We start from the raw sequence: 17,379 nt of genomic DNA on the forward strand, positions 1-17,379 counted from the left end.
TGCGAAGGTTGAAACGTCTACCCTTTGGGCACAGATACGTGGTTTATTGATAAGACTCCTGTTCAGGTAGGGATGAATACATGCACTATTATGAATTTTCAATCAAAAGATTCTTTATTTTACAGACGCTGACTTAAAAACAACAAGACGAAATTTATTGTCCCCACAGAGGAGATCCTATCAGAAGTATTGAATTGTGTAAGAAGCACGTGCCATATGTCAAGGACCACTAAAAATCTCTTCTGGTTGATATCGAGGGTCCAATCTGTCTTGTATGACATTTAAACCACCAAGTTCGAACTCAGCTCAATCTGCGATGGGGAACCAAACCGATCGAGCCTGTTTTCGATCCACGAGCGACCACTAGAAGATGAACACCAACTTCAACTATCTCGGTGCTGGTTGCAGTATCAATGGTATGGTGTCCGTTGTTCCATCGTCTCCAAATTTACCGGAAGTATGCTCGGTGAAGCCAATCAGGTATTGGATTGTGCAGGTCATAATTACCGGGAATCAATTTAATCGTTGCCGGATTTTATGAACAAGTTACTTAATTTATATGTTAAGTAGATACGGTGCATCAATGTTCATTGTAAAGATTATGCTGTATCAAATGATAAATTTGTCTTTAATAAAATAGTATTGATAATTTTTATGTTTAATGTTGATATACAAATGAAAATAGAACCAAAAATATTAATTTCCCTGAATAAACCGCATTTATACATTACAAGTATATTCCTTTTTCATACTATGACACGCATAAACTATTTTTATACTAAGTTCATATTCTTTCCCTTTATACCAAGCTAAGCGTCGGCAAGGAGAGTTGTGATTTAGCGTAGCTTTTATACTATTTAGATTTTAATATTTTTTGAGTGTACACGGACGTAGAATTCGACTTAGTTATGAGTTCTTCCAGGTTTTCCCAAATATGAGTAAATTTCGTATGGAAGGAAAGTGCTCTGATTCAATTGAATTCAGTCGCTGAGTCGTTCTGATTGGCCGTGTAGGAGTATACTAAAAGACTGAGCGAAACCTCTTTTGATTTTCTTCAAATTCGTGAAGTTTTTCTCACTTTTCAGCCAATCCATTTTTGAACAAATTGAGTCGAATTCAACTCACTTTTGAGTCGGCTTCATCCTCCGTTCGATTACAAACGCTTGAGCGCAAAAAAAAAGTATTCAAAAACGCCAACAGTACGCCCCTTCAGTCGATCTTTATCAGCGAAATCTAATATAGACCTCGTTAGTAGAGTTCGATCAAGAAACGAAACAAAACAAAAAAAAAACAATAAAACTCGAGATGGACCCATCCCAAACGAAGCCAAGTCACGCGCGTGCCTCTTTGCTCATTGAGTGCACTCTCTCGCATTTTGGATGCGCATCACTGAGTTTCCGATGAGTTATGAACAGCAACAACGGCGTATGTACCTACATAAAAAAAAAGATGTTGGGCACTTTCGGAGAGGTGTGTAACATATGGTTCAAATTTCTATCCGTTCAACAAATTCCGTTTGATAGCTCAGCTTTCCCCGCGTCGTCGTCGTCGTCGTCGTCGGCCGTGTGTTATGTTGTTCGCCCGATTCGATGTATGCTGCTTCCACTGCGAACACCACGATATACCTACCTACCTACGAATAGCATGCATGAAATTCCTTTTTGGACATTCGCTTATCGCGGTTTGGCCGACCAAAAACATAACCATTTTCAGGCCGTTTGGATGGAAGCGCGGAAAAATGCTGTTTGCCGGCTGTAATTGGTGATCGACACGTGAGGTACGAATGGAGGGCGATAAACGGGAGGAATTGACCAGCTATTTGAAACGTGTTTTTGTCTTCGGTTTTCAGTAAATCATGCGATGTTAATTGTTTGAGGGTTTAGTTTTAACTAGCCGTCAAATTTCGACTTATAGTGTTGTTTAATTTGGAGCAGTTTTTTTTTGTGTGTGCGTGTATTAGGGAGGTTTGAAATATCGATTTTGCTCCACCCAGTACGATGACGAAAAGCTAGGACGATGCAAACAAAAAGTTCTTTTTTTTTTCTATAGTTATAATTTCATATTTTGGGAGACTTATCAGAACCTGATGTGGAATCAATTGAGCTGGATAGAGAAAAAAAAATGATGTTTTGAACCACCCTAATGTGTATGTAGGCACAGACGAAGATAATGGCGACTATTATAATTAACGTTATTATAAAATTTGATTTAATGGCATATGTTGCTTTCAATGTTCCATCAAGAAATGGAACAGAGATTCAATAAAGCGTACCAAAACCCTCGTGCAGTGAAGATTTTCATGTTAGAACAGTCCTTTAAAAATGTACATAAAATATGTTGCAACATTTCAAGTGATTAGCCAGTTCATCATCGACATTCATTCCGTATTTGATTGATCAACGTTTTCATATTTGTGATGCCTTAAAGTTTGTGTGAACATGATCACTGTTTGTTTGTGGAGAATCTTAAGACTAAATAATTACTACCTAACATACTATAAGAAAACAGCAAAAAACAAAACAATGTTTTGATACCTAGATTCAAGTCTTAGAGACTGCTTTATTCCGCCTGATGATGTCCATAATACGAATATGTTGGTGCACACGCCCTCTTTCTCCATTACTCTCTTTGCCTGCAATCAGATATCTCGAGTAATATTTGAAATGGGCCTATGTCCAAAACGTAAACAAATCGGGTTTTGATACCATTCTTTAGCACCGCTTGATAGCTACTAATCGTGTAGGAAATTTCCGCATAATCGAGAAAAATCATTAAAAATAACTGAATTTTCGAAACAGTCGGTCAACGAAATTTTTCGATTAATTAATAGGCCCGCACGCTAAAACGGCCAACCATTCATTTATTTCATTTCATTGATACGCCTAGTGACGTAGAAGGGCCGATGATTGAAAAATTTCAAACCAAAGCTAGGCCCCACTGCTTGAGGTAGGGCCGATGATTTATTTTGAATTTATTTGACGTTGCGGAAAGACTTAGCAAAGGGCCTACCATTTCTGATGACAAGCACAACGGCTTAACAAAAAGGGCCTATCCATTGAAAGATTCACAATAAAAGGCTTATTAATTTATGAAATTATATTGTTATCGATTTTCATATATTTTTGACAGCTTTTCGCATATTTTGGATGTTGTATACTGAGATACAGTTACTATTGTTATTGTGAACAATATAAATGCCTTAAATACTTCAATTTTCTTAAATATGAATTGAATAGTGGCGGTCAAAATTTAAAATTCATTTTCTGGTTTGTTTACGTTTTGGACATAGGCCCATTTCAAATGTTACTCTAGATATCCAAGTTGAGAAATGCACACTTTAGGCACCCATACCTACATCACAATTGTTCTTCTAATTTAAACTCACACATTCAAACCGGTCTGCAGATATAATAACGTCCAAAGCGTACCAGACTGCTGTTTCCGTGTTGCTCCCGTTTGACGCGTGACTGCTGAAAGTTTCAATTACAACTAGTGGTACAAACCGCCATGCACAGAGAAAAAAAACTACCCTAAATTTAAGTTCTTTTTACTTAATTTTGGGTCATTTTGAGTTTTGCATCCCACTCTCACTTTTTGTTGTTGTCAAAAACGGAACGAGAGATTCAACTTTTTCATGACTATCGTTCAATAAGCTACTAGTGAGTATATGAGATATTCTCAAATTTGAGTTAATTGAACTTAATTTTGGGTAGAAAATACTCACAAGTAAGTAATTATTTTTGCCGTAGTCAAATGTAAACTACTATAAGCGGTTTACTGAAAATTAGCTTATTGAACGGAACATGGGAGATGAGTGTAAAGAACTTAATTTTGGGTAATTTTTCGGTTCCGTGTGTATTGTGGAAAATTTGTGATATGTTTCAAGCGGTGATGGTGCACTATTTAACGAGTTTTGTCATGGTAGTGATATCGACATGCTTCGAAATCTAGGGATTAGGTAGACCATGCGAACTGAATTTAATCCTTTTTGTAGCAAACCAAGGCAGCCACATTATAAAATAGTGTATTCATGGTCACTTGTGGTTTGAAGTAAAGGAGTACAGCTATAATGTGACCATAAAATCTATAAAAATCTAAACGCTTTTTTTTATTCATTTACACCTGTGTCGTGCACAGATTGCACATGTGGACGCGACGCGACCGTTTTTTGCTGGATTCAAAATGGCTTATTTAAGCTCAAATTCAAGAACCAAATGTGAAAAGGACATACAAACTTTTTATAAACAAACATTCTTATGCCCTTTTCTCGCCACTCATATGACACCAACGCAAATCATCAACATCGCCTTATCCCCTTCCCGATGATGTTGTTAGTTTGCGTGGGCGACCCTCGGTTGGCGAGAAGAGGGCCTACAAAGGTTTGTTTACAAAAAGCTTGTATGCCCTTTTCACATGTGGCTCTTGAAATGTAAATGATTGACCATAAGAAACAAATTTGCAAAGTTTCATGCAAATCGGAGAAGGTTGAGTCTGAAATTCGATATTTTTTTGCTGTTTGGCCTGGAAATCCTCTTAGACGAAAATGTGTAAGGAAATAAAAAGATACTTCCAAAGGAAAAATCATAGCGATGCAGGCTCAACAAAGATATCATACAAGTGTCACTGTAGCTGATTTTTTTTTTAATTCTGAAAAATCAGGGTTTTTGGTTTACATCATTGAGTCGACACCCTGATTTATTTGCCTTCCATCGAAGACAACATATCAAGAAGACTGGTAACTCGTCCATTTTCTCATACGAACGCTATGAGACAGGTACAATCACGTCATCTGCCGCTCAAAGGTAAATGCTTCGAACGAATTTGATAGCAAAGATTACATCCTCAGAAGAAAGGTTTGTGTATTTGCTAATTTTTCTATGCGCTGCTTCCATCTTCACTCACTCGCAGCGCTACTGCACCGTATGAAAAATTCATGTAAATTAATGCGAGATATAGCGCACATAAAATCAACGCTAGATTTGGCATACATTTACGCGATATTTCGTGTAACTTTAAGCGCAATATCGCATAAATTAGCAATATTGTATGCAAACTTGTAAACTATTTCACTGTTCATGCCATATATAGCTCAAAATTAAACGAAGGGAGATTATACGCTATAGTTAAAATTCAGATTTTTTTCTTTGTGTATTTGTCGCTTGGATTTTGGCAAAGTTGCCAGTCTTCTTGATATGATATCTTCGCTTACATGGAAGGGGGAGACATTCCTAGCATTTGTAACAGTACATGTAATAATTATGGGAAAATGCGTGACACAGGGGGTAGAGGAGGTAAAAAAAATTGAAAACTTGTGGACGTCATAGGGGAAAAGTCGGCTTCGGCATTACCTTAACCTATTATCGTCAGGGGGTAAACAACGACCTTGAGAGCTCAATTTTGGCATGTGGATGCATTGTGTTTCAGAGCAACTATTGGCCAAATTTGAGTCATGTTTACCACCTGACGATAATAGGTTAGGGTATTGCCGAAACCGACATTTCCCGTACTTGAATCAACCCTAAATGGTGGACTGGCTTCTCAGTCATGATCACTAATAAGGCTGTCCACGAGACAGTTGCGATCAGCTGACTTTTTTGTTTACCAAGAACTTTTGACCGATCACAGTAGAACCAACAATCAATACGAAACTAACGATTTTAAATTGGCACACTACTTGACTAGCCTATTGGTCCCAAGCAAACGATTAACGTATCCCATTCTAGTCGAAATTCTAGTAATTCTAGTAACATTCATAAAACCATGGTCAAATGCATCCAGCAAAACCTCATTAAGACTAGAATATGTCTAGTTGGCCCACCCTAGAGAAGGTTATGAATTGTGTATTCTCGAAACTCTTCAAGGTTGATTTACCATTTCCGAGCCATTTCCTGTAGCCGTTTGCTAAATCCACTATGAAAGCATCAATCAAGATAGAAAAGGATTTATGAATCCGATCTTATCCAAATAATTAAAATAGAAACTGATGGTATAAAAATCTTGTTGAATATCCAAATTTATTACAATAGTTCTCATTAAGTGGTCTAGTTGTAAGTGCCTTATTAAATGTTATGTTACGTGAAAACATCGAAAAAAATAAGTCCGCCCTCGTAAAACATCGATTTAATTATTATTTTAAAATGTTTGTTCATTGCTAAATTTACCAAAATATAGATATATATAGATTGAAAATCGAAGATTGTAAAAAACAAGCAAACTAATTGTAACATGGCGGTGGCATAAACGTTGATTGTGAAAAAGTAATTTTGCTTTTAAGGTTTTAAAATGGCTTTTATGAAGAAAACTTGCAGGCTGAATTGTTTTTATCTTAAGACATTTTGCTTGATCCTAACCCGTTCAGATTTATGGCAGTATTTATGGAGGCAAAGTTCCCAGCAAAAAGTTAAATGTCAAAGTTTGTTTGTCTTTCGATAGTTGCGCTGTGGGATCCAGGGTTCTTCCAGGTGGTTTTCTCCCGATAGATTGGGAGATTGGTTACTCAGACAGTTTTACAACATTTCGCATTTCGAACAGCTGAAAGCGCAATCGTTCCCGAAAAAGATCCCCTTCTTCCGGATGGTTACAGAAGTGCACCATCCAACGATGCAGGGATGTACGCTTGAATGAAATTTTCGAAGAGTTGATTCTTTCGCCGAATAAAATCGCTGCTATGGATAGGAAACCAGCTAATCTCCGCTAACTAACAGTTTCAGTGGTTTGCTGTCGGTTGTTATTTCGATTGTCATCTATTCGCCAGATCTGAAGAAGGCTGGTATGTTTTTAAACTTTCCACAATGTTTTATCACAGAGAAACAGACGTAACTCTTTGTAAAAGTTTTTCTTGAAAACCTGAGTACTGCGAACTAACTCAAAATGATTGTCATCTGGGAGCTGAGTCAAACTGTCAAACGGGAGCCAAACATTCAAAAGAGCTCAGAAGTCACGAAGGTAGTTACTGTTTGAACCACAAGTAAAGGTGTTGCCCCCTACTGAAAACAAATTAAGAATTATAATTATGAAACTGTCGAAACATCAACCTTAGTAGGCGGATAATGTAAATCATCGAGCGTGATGCTCGAAAAAGTGCTAAAACTGGGTTGCTGAAACAAGGATGTAATCAAACTTTATAAGAGTCATGTGAGCTTTGTGGGCAGGTGCACTCCCATCACCATGTATACGTTATTTCTGGAGCAGAGGAGGAGGAGCCAAGAGTTCATTTGACAGCATGTATATACAATTTCGTGAGCTGTTTCAGCAAAACAATTTGAAACTTTGGAAGATTTTCAAGATGTTTTCTAGCTCACTTGAAAAATAAAATCGGCTGAGTTCACAGTACCACAGAGAACAGACGTTGAGGCTCAAAACAAAATTTCTCTAAAAGCTTGTGTAAAGATTCCTATTCGACTTAAGCACCACTAACGGTGACTTCCCCACTTAAAAACCCTCTTTGACAACATGATGGCGCTGGCGTTGAAAAACTTACACTAGACACTAAGTGCTGGTAGCGCCAAGTGGCAATTTTCGAAAGATAATTTATCGATACTAGCACCAAATTGGTCGTAAGTGATAAATTTATAGAGGAAATCAGGAGATGCTAGCGCTACGTAACTGCGACGTTTCCACTTACCTTTACACAAGTTTCTGACCGAAATTGGACGTCTGTTCTCTGTGGCAGTACTCAGTTGAAAACATAGTATCTCAAAACATAGGACCTCAGTAACGACATCTCTCGATTTACTGGCGGACAACAAGTTTTCTCGCTAACTCGCAAACAATATTGCATAAAAGTTCTATAGAATGTATAGAAACGTCAAAATGATCCGATGCCAGTGCTGCGGCGAGTAGTTCACGGAAATCGACTTGAATTTTTCATCCTGCTTCGTCTATCCCTCGAGATTTCCTTGTCATAAATTTGGCTGTTATTAACTATGAGGAACCATCTTTTAAGAGCTCAATTTGTAAACAGAGTAATTGGGAAGTTTATGATGTACTTTAAAAAGCCTAAAAAGCAACAATAAATGCTTTTTGCTCTAATGAAAAACCTAATGGTTTTATGGTTGCTTTTGAAATGATACAACACGTTTATGAAGTATTTTATCAAAACATCAATAAACAATAGGCTGTTTCTATGCACCACCAATAGGCGATTATGAGAGGAAATGTCAACGGTTTGTTTAACTAAAAGTTAAAAATTTTACATCTCAAATTAACGCATATTGTTAAGCGTATCTTGCATATTTCCATTGGTAGGGGTCTTATTTTAGTATTTTTCACATATTTGAACGGATTTAAACCTCAAATTACACCGGAAGATCATAACCGCTGGGGTAGTTTTATAAATCTTCACTTTTCTTAACAAAAAATATGAGGAAGCACCAGCCGGCTCACTGCAAAATCGATACAGGAAACAAAATATTCCATGTGAATGATGATTACGATGAATAAATTAATCAGAAAAGTTAAAAGCATTTTCCTCTTCGTATACTTCACAGCGAAAATTTCAGCCCTCATCACTCTTTTGATGCTTCACTTATTCACCACCAGAGGCTGAAACGATCACTTAGTTTCTATTGGGTTCGCCTATTGTTAATGACGTTTATGCTTGAATTACATAACAGTTTTAAGGAGGAATTAAGAACTGATTTAAATGTATTTTTAAAAAAAGACAGTTTTTGACTTTCTTGTCAGACTACAAAAGGTTTTTAAAACAGAAAAAAGCTGAATTACCAAGCAGGAATGTTTTACACTTTGAAATGCTGTATTTAAACTAAATGGATTGTTCATTGCCGTTATAAAACCATCATAAATCAGAGTGGATGCCAAATGGTAACTGAATTGTTACTTGGGTTGGATCACCTTATTGACAATACGGAAAAGTTAGTGCAAACAATCAAATGTACCACACTTTATGATCGCCCAAGAAAATGAAGTCACACGAATCAGTTTGACATCGGTGTATTTAAGAGGCTTCCCACTAGCCTATACACTTAGAAATTATTACCGACTTCGGTAATGTTCAGCGAAGTTTCAACAGCTATAAAGTTTCAAAACAAGTAAAACTTCACCACAATGCCAACACTTGATCATTTAAACAAGGCTGATAGTGTTTTGAAATCAAAATTGAGTGCAACAGCTTTTAAAATGACGGGTAAAGTTTTACAAAACATTCAGCTGTTGAAAACTCGGCAAAACATTACTGGAGTCGGTCATTATGTGTGTGTAGTCGGTAAAATGCAGCATACAATGCCGGAGGCACACGTGTTCGGTATAATTCTGGTCGAAGATATTTCGAGATTGTAAATTTTCACAACTTCATATGCGAGAGCAAAATGGAATATCCTTAGAAGGCTCTCAATTTTTCAACTGTGAAGCTTCTCGAAGGACACGACAGTTGGGACGTAGAATTCAATAATCCGCTCTTGCCGATCGATATATTTCACGTGTGCATTTTGTTCACCGCTCATGACGACGACTACAACGCTGATGATGGGACATCGGAAGGGCAATTAGGTACCTGTCATAGGTAATGCACATATATGCAACAGCAGCAGCCGCACCGGCATGTGTATTAACGATAATTAATCCAAATCAGCTATGGTGAATGGTACAAACCGGGCAAGGTGGGCTGATTAAGATTAAGTGAGAAATGCAAACTGCAGGTTCGAACTGCTGCATGCCTACCAGAACGTATTGGAGACCTCTGCTCCACACCGGTGCAAGGTGGATTAAAGATCAACAACTCTAGCGGATCGCCGGCGACCGCAGCAGGTGTGAATGCCGGGCTGCTTCTACTAGCATCGGGTGGGAATGGCAGGTTTCTGTATGTTTTATTGCAAATTGCATTCATATGCAGATTGGATACGGTTCCTCACTGACATGAACAATTCAATTCAAATTGGCTTTAAATGCAAAAATGGACGGACTCGCATCTGGGGTAGTCATTAACTTAAATAGATCCATTATGCATTAAGGACATAAACTAGATTAATCAATTCTTGACAGTCCAATTGAAGGGAGTTACTAAAATAGAACAACAATTGAGCAACAAGTTCCACCAACAAATCGACACCAAAACAACCAAACATTCGCCATCATCCTCCCATTCAATGGGGGGAAAATTATCACCAATCAACTCGCCAGATATCTCTATCAGCACGCTGCGTGGGTTGAAAATATCGCACGTAACAGAAAATGGAACGGAGAGACGACATGCCGCGGTGGAGCAGTCAGTGCTGTGAAAAACTGTCACCCCCGTTTGTCTATCCACGCTCAAACGGCGACGGACGGCTTCGGTCGGAAAGCAGCAAAGCACAAGACAAGGAAAAATCAATTATCACACGCAGACAGCAACAAACAGAGGATGGCTGCTAGCGGTCCGCGCCGGGATGCCTCATAAATGTCCAACTCGAGCATCAATTGACGCGAGAAAAGCGACTTCAAAAGGAAACAATTACGAAGCGGGCCTCGGCGGTGGCCGGCTCCAATCCAAGCAAGCACGGAGTTCAACAATTTTCCCTTTCGAATCGAGTTTTCACGAACCGGGTTGCGATCTAGGGGAGGAGGGGGCGATGCGGTGGCAAATGACGATGACAAATTAATTTAATGATCATCCCACCCACTAGAGAAAGGCACGGTAGCTGATCAGAGTGTGGGTGTGTGGTTGTGTGTGTGTGTCTGTGCGAGAGAGAAAGAGTGGAAAACCATCAACTGTGAAGAAAATGTGGGCGGTTGGGTGTAGGAAAAGCAAACTTAGGTCGAGCTTGGAGTTGGCCGCTCATTCGGACATTTTTTTTTATAACTTTGTTGAATTGAGAAACAATCATTATCTTCTGAATGATTGTTTTCAAATGTGTCCTAAAATTAGTTGCCTTTGCACTAGAGGCACGTTTTCAGACAGTCAGTCGTTTGTTCGAAAGAAACGAATGAAAAGCAGAAAAAATACCATCGCAGATCGTGGAATGCAAGACAGATCGAAATGAAACGACAAAAAAAAACTTGATTTGCTCTATAAAAATAGATTTCCCTGAGTTCTGATTGGGACATCAGGCCGGTTTGGTCATACATACAATGTTTCGAGCCAGCTCGAAAATAAATACCTACACAGCGCACATGCTGCTGGTGGATGCTGGGAGCGCACCGTGATTGTTGGGAGAGGCCATGTGAGCCATGTGGGATGGATGTTTCAATTGCAGATTGTGGTAATTATCTGGGAAAATTGTTCGGTAATTCGGGAAGCGAATTTTCGTTGGCTCATGCTTGATGGGCTCATAGAATTCAGTGCACTTGCTATGATGCTGCATCTACAGTTATGCGGTGGATACACTTGTATGACCTACTATGAGCATGAGCATTATTTGTATAATAATTATAAGTAATATACAACAACTATACACAATAGAGTGATGCAAAATTTGAAATTTTCGCTCCACAATACTTAAACGATTCCAAATCGGATCCTGACTAACCTCTCAAAATTTGAACCCATTTGGTGAGAAACTGAGATGGCACAAACCATTTGAAGTTTCTATGGGAATTACTATGGTAAAACCAAGATTTTTGTTCATGTCTATCTAATAATTCACCATACCGGTCTGCTTCAAAAGCTTTCAACTGTACTTGTAGCTACAACTTTGCTCAAGACCACCTTTTGATTAAATGCAAGGATCGAAAGTTATCAATGGTTCAATGCACTAATGTCAATCAACTGCTCAGCAGGCAACATTGGTGTTTCTGGGGCGTTGAATAGGACACAAAAATCATGGCTACTATGTCACACTGCAAAATATAGTGTTGCCTACAGAGCAGCTGCTTGATCATGTCATAAGTTTACCAATCTCTTAAATAATTAATAACTTTTTCCTGTCTCGTTTTATATAGAAACAATCTTCAGCAAAGTTGTAGCTGTTTTCTATAAATTTTCTATAAGAATGGCTATCAAACTGCTTAATGTGGAAAAAGACTAGAAGCCAATGAACAAAAAGTTGAGATTTTCCATAGTAATTTACATGTAAACTTCAAATGGCTTGTGCAAAGCCTGTTTCTAACCAAATGAGTTGTAACTTTGAGAGGGTAATCAGGACCCGATTTGAAACCATTTAAGCACTGTGGAGCGAAAAAGTCAAATTTTGTATCAGTCTAATACACAAACTATACAAGTGTGACCATGGATGTGCTCATAATTTATTAAACAAATAATGCTCATGCTCATAGTTTGTCATCCAAGTGTATCCGCGGCATTAGGCTTACGGGTGAATGCAAGATCAGACGAATATTCAGTCTAGCATATGATTTAATAGGTTCAACATGCTCATTAGGGTGGCCCAAAATAACACTTTGTCTGAAAACTAGGGGGCTCACCAGCCAAATGCCTGTATGATAAAAATAATTCTAATGCAGCAACATTTAGTGCAACCCAACCCTTTTATGTTGTTTACACATTCCTTAGGGTCCCTACTATATTAAAAACGAAAGGAACGGTTTCCTAGATGCTCCTTTTTTCCATGACAAACAATTTTGCCGAAGGGAGTATATGCCTACTATTGGTGATCGTTATTTAGTGATTCTTGATTTTTTGGAGAAAGAATTACATAGTTGAAGATGCTAATTTCAAATAACAGACTGTAGTGGTAATTTTTATACGATAGATGGAGTAGATGAAAGCATAGAGTTGATAGTTCCGTTAGAGTACGGCAGTGTGAAGATTGTATATAGATATTAGAATAGCGAACTAGGACAACTTTTAAGGAAGGTACAAATCGGTTTTTTCATCTATCTTTACCAAACTCCCCCTTTGGAGAGGGATGGTGAGGGGTGTCCCCCCCCCCCACGCCACCACTGGCAAAAAGAGATGAAAACCGACCCGTTCAAGTACCAACTGTGTGTTTGAAACAGTTCTACCGATTTTTACCGCACTTCAATTGTTATTTGAAGGAAGGCATCCAGTCGTAGGTTTGGAAATTGCAACTATTGTTTACCCCTACCACGATATGTGCTCCTCCTATCGTATAAAAATTACCACTACAGTCTGTTATTTGAAAAGTACATAACTCTGGATGGGAGCATACCATCAATTACTGTCAATGGTCAAAAGGTACAGTAGCAACACCTACCCCACCCGTGTCCCCTCGAGATCGTCAAGTCGACGATGACAGGAGCACATATCGTGGTAGGGGTAAACAATAGTTGCAATTTCCAAACCTACGACTGGATGCCTTCCTTCAAATAACAATTGAAGTGCGGTAAAAATCGGTAGAACTGTTTCAAACACACAGTTGGTACTTGAACGGGTCGGTTTTCATCTCTTTTTGCCAGTGGTGGCGGGGGGGGGGACACCCCTCACCATCCCTCTCCAAAGGGGGAGTTTGGTAAAGAGAGATGAGAAAACCGATTTGTACCTTCCTTAAAAGTTGTCCTAGTTCGCTATTCTAATATCTATATACAATCTTCACACTGCCGTACTCTAACGGAACTATCAACTCTATGCTTTCATCTACTCCATCTATCGTATAAAAATTACCACTACAGTCTGTTATTTGAAATTAGCATCTTCAACTATGTAAATCGTTGACTTCACGTAGAAGTAATACTAAAAACATATAGTCAAAGAGAAAGAATTGTTATATTTTTGTATATTTCCTTTAAAATCTTTATCTATCAATTAACGAAAAAAAAAAAATATTTTTTTTTGAAGCGGATTTCTTGATTTGTGCGAAACTTTGCGCAATTCTTTGTTATGGGCAATGATTGACATTTTTGCAAAAAAAAAACTGCCATCTAGATCTTGTAAAAATTTCAAAATGATGTTGTTGAAATTTTGACGTAGAACTACGTCTTTGTCGACTATATTGGGGTGCAAATCAAAAAATATGTGTGGTGAAGTAGTGTTAAGTTTTGAACGCTTGTAACTTTGTCATTTATAGATGAAATTAAAATCCAAATACGCCAATCGATAGAATATTACATTATGAACCTGCTGTAATAAATATTTTTCCAATTTTTTTTTAATAAAACTTTTGAAAAATGTACAAATTATAATTGTATCACTGTTTTCATGAAATAAGCGTTTTTCCCAAACCCAGTCATCATAATCGAGTACCACTTGGTTGCACATCGTTCTGAAAAGATATAAAACAGCTCTGCTGTCACGCTTCTGCTCATACCAAAGCAATCCCACAAAGGGTATCCTGTAAATAAGCGCTAAGCGCAATCATCATATTAAAATAACCAATTAACTAGAACAAAGCTGAAGAGCCAAAGGCTAACCAATTGACATGTTAAACCAAATGTTGAAACATAAAAACCCAGAAAATAAACGTAAATTTTACTACGCTTCTGCTCATTACCGCTTCGGACGGCATGGCGCTTAGTCCTGCAGTAAGCAGGAGCAAGTCCGTGGTTAAACGTGACTTGGGTCCCGTTCAACTAAGGGGCTGTTCATTAACTACACGAGGGGGGGGGCAATAATCCCACAAAATTGTGGGATCAATACCGTTAATTTTTTGTACCCAACAACTGCCCAGAGAGCATTGAATTGGAGAAAAAAAAACGCTCACAATATTTTGATGTATTCTGTGGGTGATTTACCACCAACTGACTGTAAAATATATCTGGTACCTCTATATATGCAATTAGATAAACATCCGAAGTCCACCCTTTTTTACATATTCTGCACAAAAAATACTTTCTGCCCCGCCCCATTCATAAACAAACGGTGGGAAATCCTGTCAGAGGCGGGGCTTAGAAAGTATTTTTTGTGTTGTTGGCGTCGAATGTTACCCCAAATGCATATACCGTGCAGTGCATCATAGAGAAAGAAGCTCTATCTACTGTTTCCAATTGGGTTCTTTAAGGGTATTGAGGTAAAGGCATATTCGTAATCTACATTAAACATGGAACCGAAATCCGAAATTTGATCACAATTGGAGCACTGGAACTATTTTAAATAAGTGCGATTACATGAGCAATTATCACCATCTTAGCGCCCCTCAGTGGGACTTTGTATGGGAGCGAGGTGGCAATTTGTTAGTTTATTAGTACACTCCTATATTTTGCTTTAAACTTTGATTTAAAAATCGAGATGAAAGTCAACGGTTTCGAAAAAAAAATATCGTTATGCTCAAAAAATGAAACTCTTTCAGATAATGTATAAAAATCGACTCACTTTTTTAAAATTTAAGAACCCAATTAGCACAATTACTCAGGAATGCTTGTGTGAATACAAGCCAGCGTTTCAATAAAATCCTATTTTGAGAACATTGTTCATTTTTTAGTATTATTATAAACTAGAAAGTTAGACTTTTTCACCAAACACACAGTTTTCATGTCCATATGTAATATTCATAGAAAAAAACACGGCATACATTTAGACGCAGTGCGAAAATGACATGAATATGTCCAACCAAAATCCATTACCCTACACCGGGGCAAGTAGAAACGCGTGGGGAAGTTGAAACGGTAGATGTAGCTCTTAGCGGAAGTGAATAATCACTGAGATTATTTCTAATATAGTTTGCGGTAGTGCCTCTCAAAAATAATAACAGTGAATATTCACTTCCACTAAGAGATACACCTACTGTTTCAACTTGCACCTTAACTATAATTTTTAGTATCAAAACATTAAACAGGTGGAGCACCTGTATAAAACTTTTGCACTGACTTTGAAATTCAATAGCTGAATTCCCTAATTTTCAATTAATGTTGTACTAAGCACCTACTTATTGGAAACCACACGTTTAATTTGAGAAAAGTAACTGTGTTCTATTTTGCAATCATTCTACGAACACGCTGCAAAGTACATAATGATGATGCATGGTAATTTTATGTTAGGGTTGTCCTCCAAATTGAAGAATAAAGAGGTGCTTAAACCCCGTATGATCGTTATACCCCTTTCTCCCCTAGTTCGTTGACATATGAACCAACATTTTGTTCAATATTTAAAGAACCGTCTTCTGACAGATAAAACAACTGCCTGTTGCGTTATCATAAAATGCAATATTCACTTTCTTCTCTGCATCAGAAACCTCGATGTTGATGTCGATGTCAAATTTAGTGTACATTGATCACAGCAAAATAACTCAACATTGATCAACCCAAGGTAGTTATGTAGGGGAAATTCTGACAACTCATAACCATTACATTAAATTTAAATAAATTATCTCATGCGTAAGATGAACCGTGGTCTGATTATACTAACATGAATTGTCGCGTGTTTTAAACCATAACCGAAACATTGAAATACTTTAAAAAAAATTAAGATAAAGTATAATAATCAAAAATGCGTGTCATACATCAATTTTGCGTAGTTCTACCAACAATCAATACGAAACTAACGATTTTAAATTGGCTCACTACTTGACTAGCCTATTGGTCCCAAGCAAATCGATTAACGTATACATACAAGTCAAAATTCTAGTACTACGCATTGTTTGTTTTGATTCGCTAATGAAAGTTTGACAGATAAAATGAGGGGTTATTGGATTTTCCTATGTTTCGAGGGGTGAATCGATTAGCTTGGGACCGAAGATAGTACCAGAACTGAGCCAAAAAGTTCAGCACGTTTCTTCCGGACTTAAAGCTTGCTTCATTTAGAATTGGAACAAACTTTTGCTCATATTGTGGTGCTCCTGGTGGACAGATTTGGAAGTTCTTGGCGCCCCCGTGTCAGGAATTTTGTCAGCTTCATGTATGTATTTTTGACATTCCGCAAATCGACTGTACTTTGTAAACAATCAACATGGAAGCCGAAAGAAGGGAAAAAATTGTGCACAGTTATTTGGAAAATCCATTGTGGTCTGCATCTAGGCTAGCTAAACAGCTGAAATTGCCCAGAAATACCGTATTGACGAGTGCACGAATGGATTTGAGTTCACTCACTCGACAAATAGTGACACAACAGCGGGGCTCTGTTTACTAAAAATGAACACATATGTGTTCATTTTTAGTAAACAGGGCCCCGCTGTTGTGTCACTTTTTGTCGAGTGAGTGAACTCAAATCCATCCGTGCACTCGTCAATGGCGCGTTATCAAACGGTATAAGGAAACATTGACGACGATTCGGAAGCCTCAAGCCAATCGTCGGTGTGGAACTGTCGACCGGAAACTGCGTGGTAAGATTTTGAAGACGATTAAGAGGAATCCCAATCTGTCGGACCGTGATTTGGCCAGAATTTTCGGTGCTGCCCATAGTACCGTGAGGAGAACTCGACTCCGGGAAGGAATCCAGTCGTATCGAGCTATCAAACAGCCAAATCGGACCATAAAACAGAATAGTGTGGCCAAAATCCGTGCGCGGAAGCTATACGACCTGGTGCTGACCAAGTTCGACGGGTGTCTTCTGATGGACGATGAAACCTATGTCAAGGCTGACTTCGGGCAAATCCCAGG

At 38.1% G+C, this 17,379-nt stretch overlaps 1 pseudogene; it reads left to right on the top strand.

Moving 5' to 3' along the window:
• The first annotated feature begins 370 nt into the window (after positions 1-370).
• Positions 371-17,379, top strand: part of LOC135708910 (putative nuclease HARBI1) — a 36,196-nt pseudogene continuing 19,187 nt past the window's right edge.

This window comes from Ochlerotatus camptorhynchus, unplaced genomic scaffold (assembly GCF_037179485.1).
Source record: "Ochlerotatus camptorhynchus isolate MF236.1 unplaced genomic scaffold, CSIRO-AGI_Acam_v1.1 ptg000341l, whole genome shotgun sequence".
NCBI lineage: Eukaryota > Metazoa > Arthropoda > Insecta > Diptera > Culicidae > Ochlerotatus > Ochlerotatus camptorhynchus.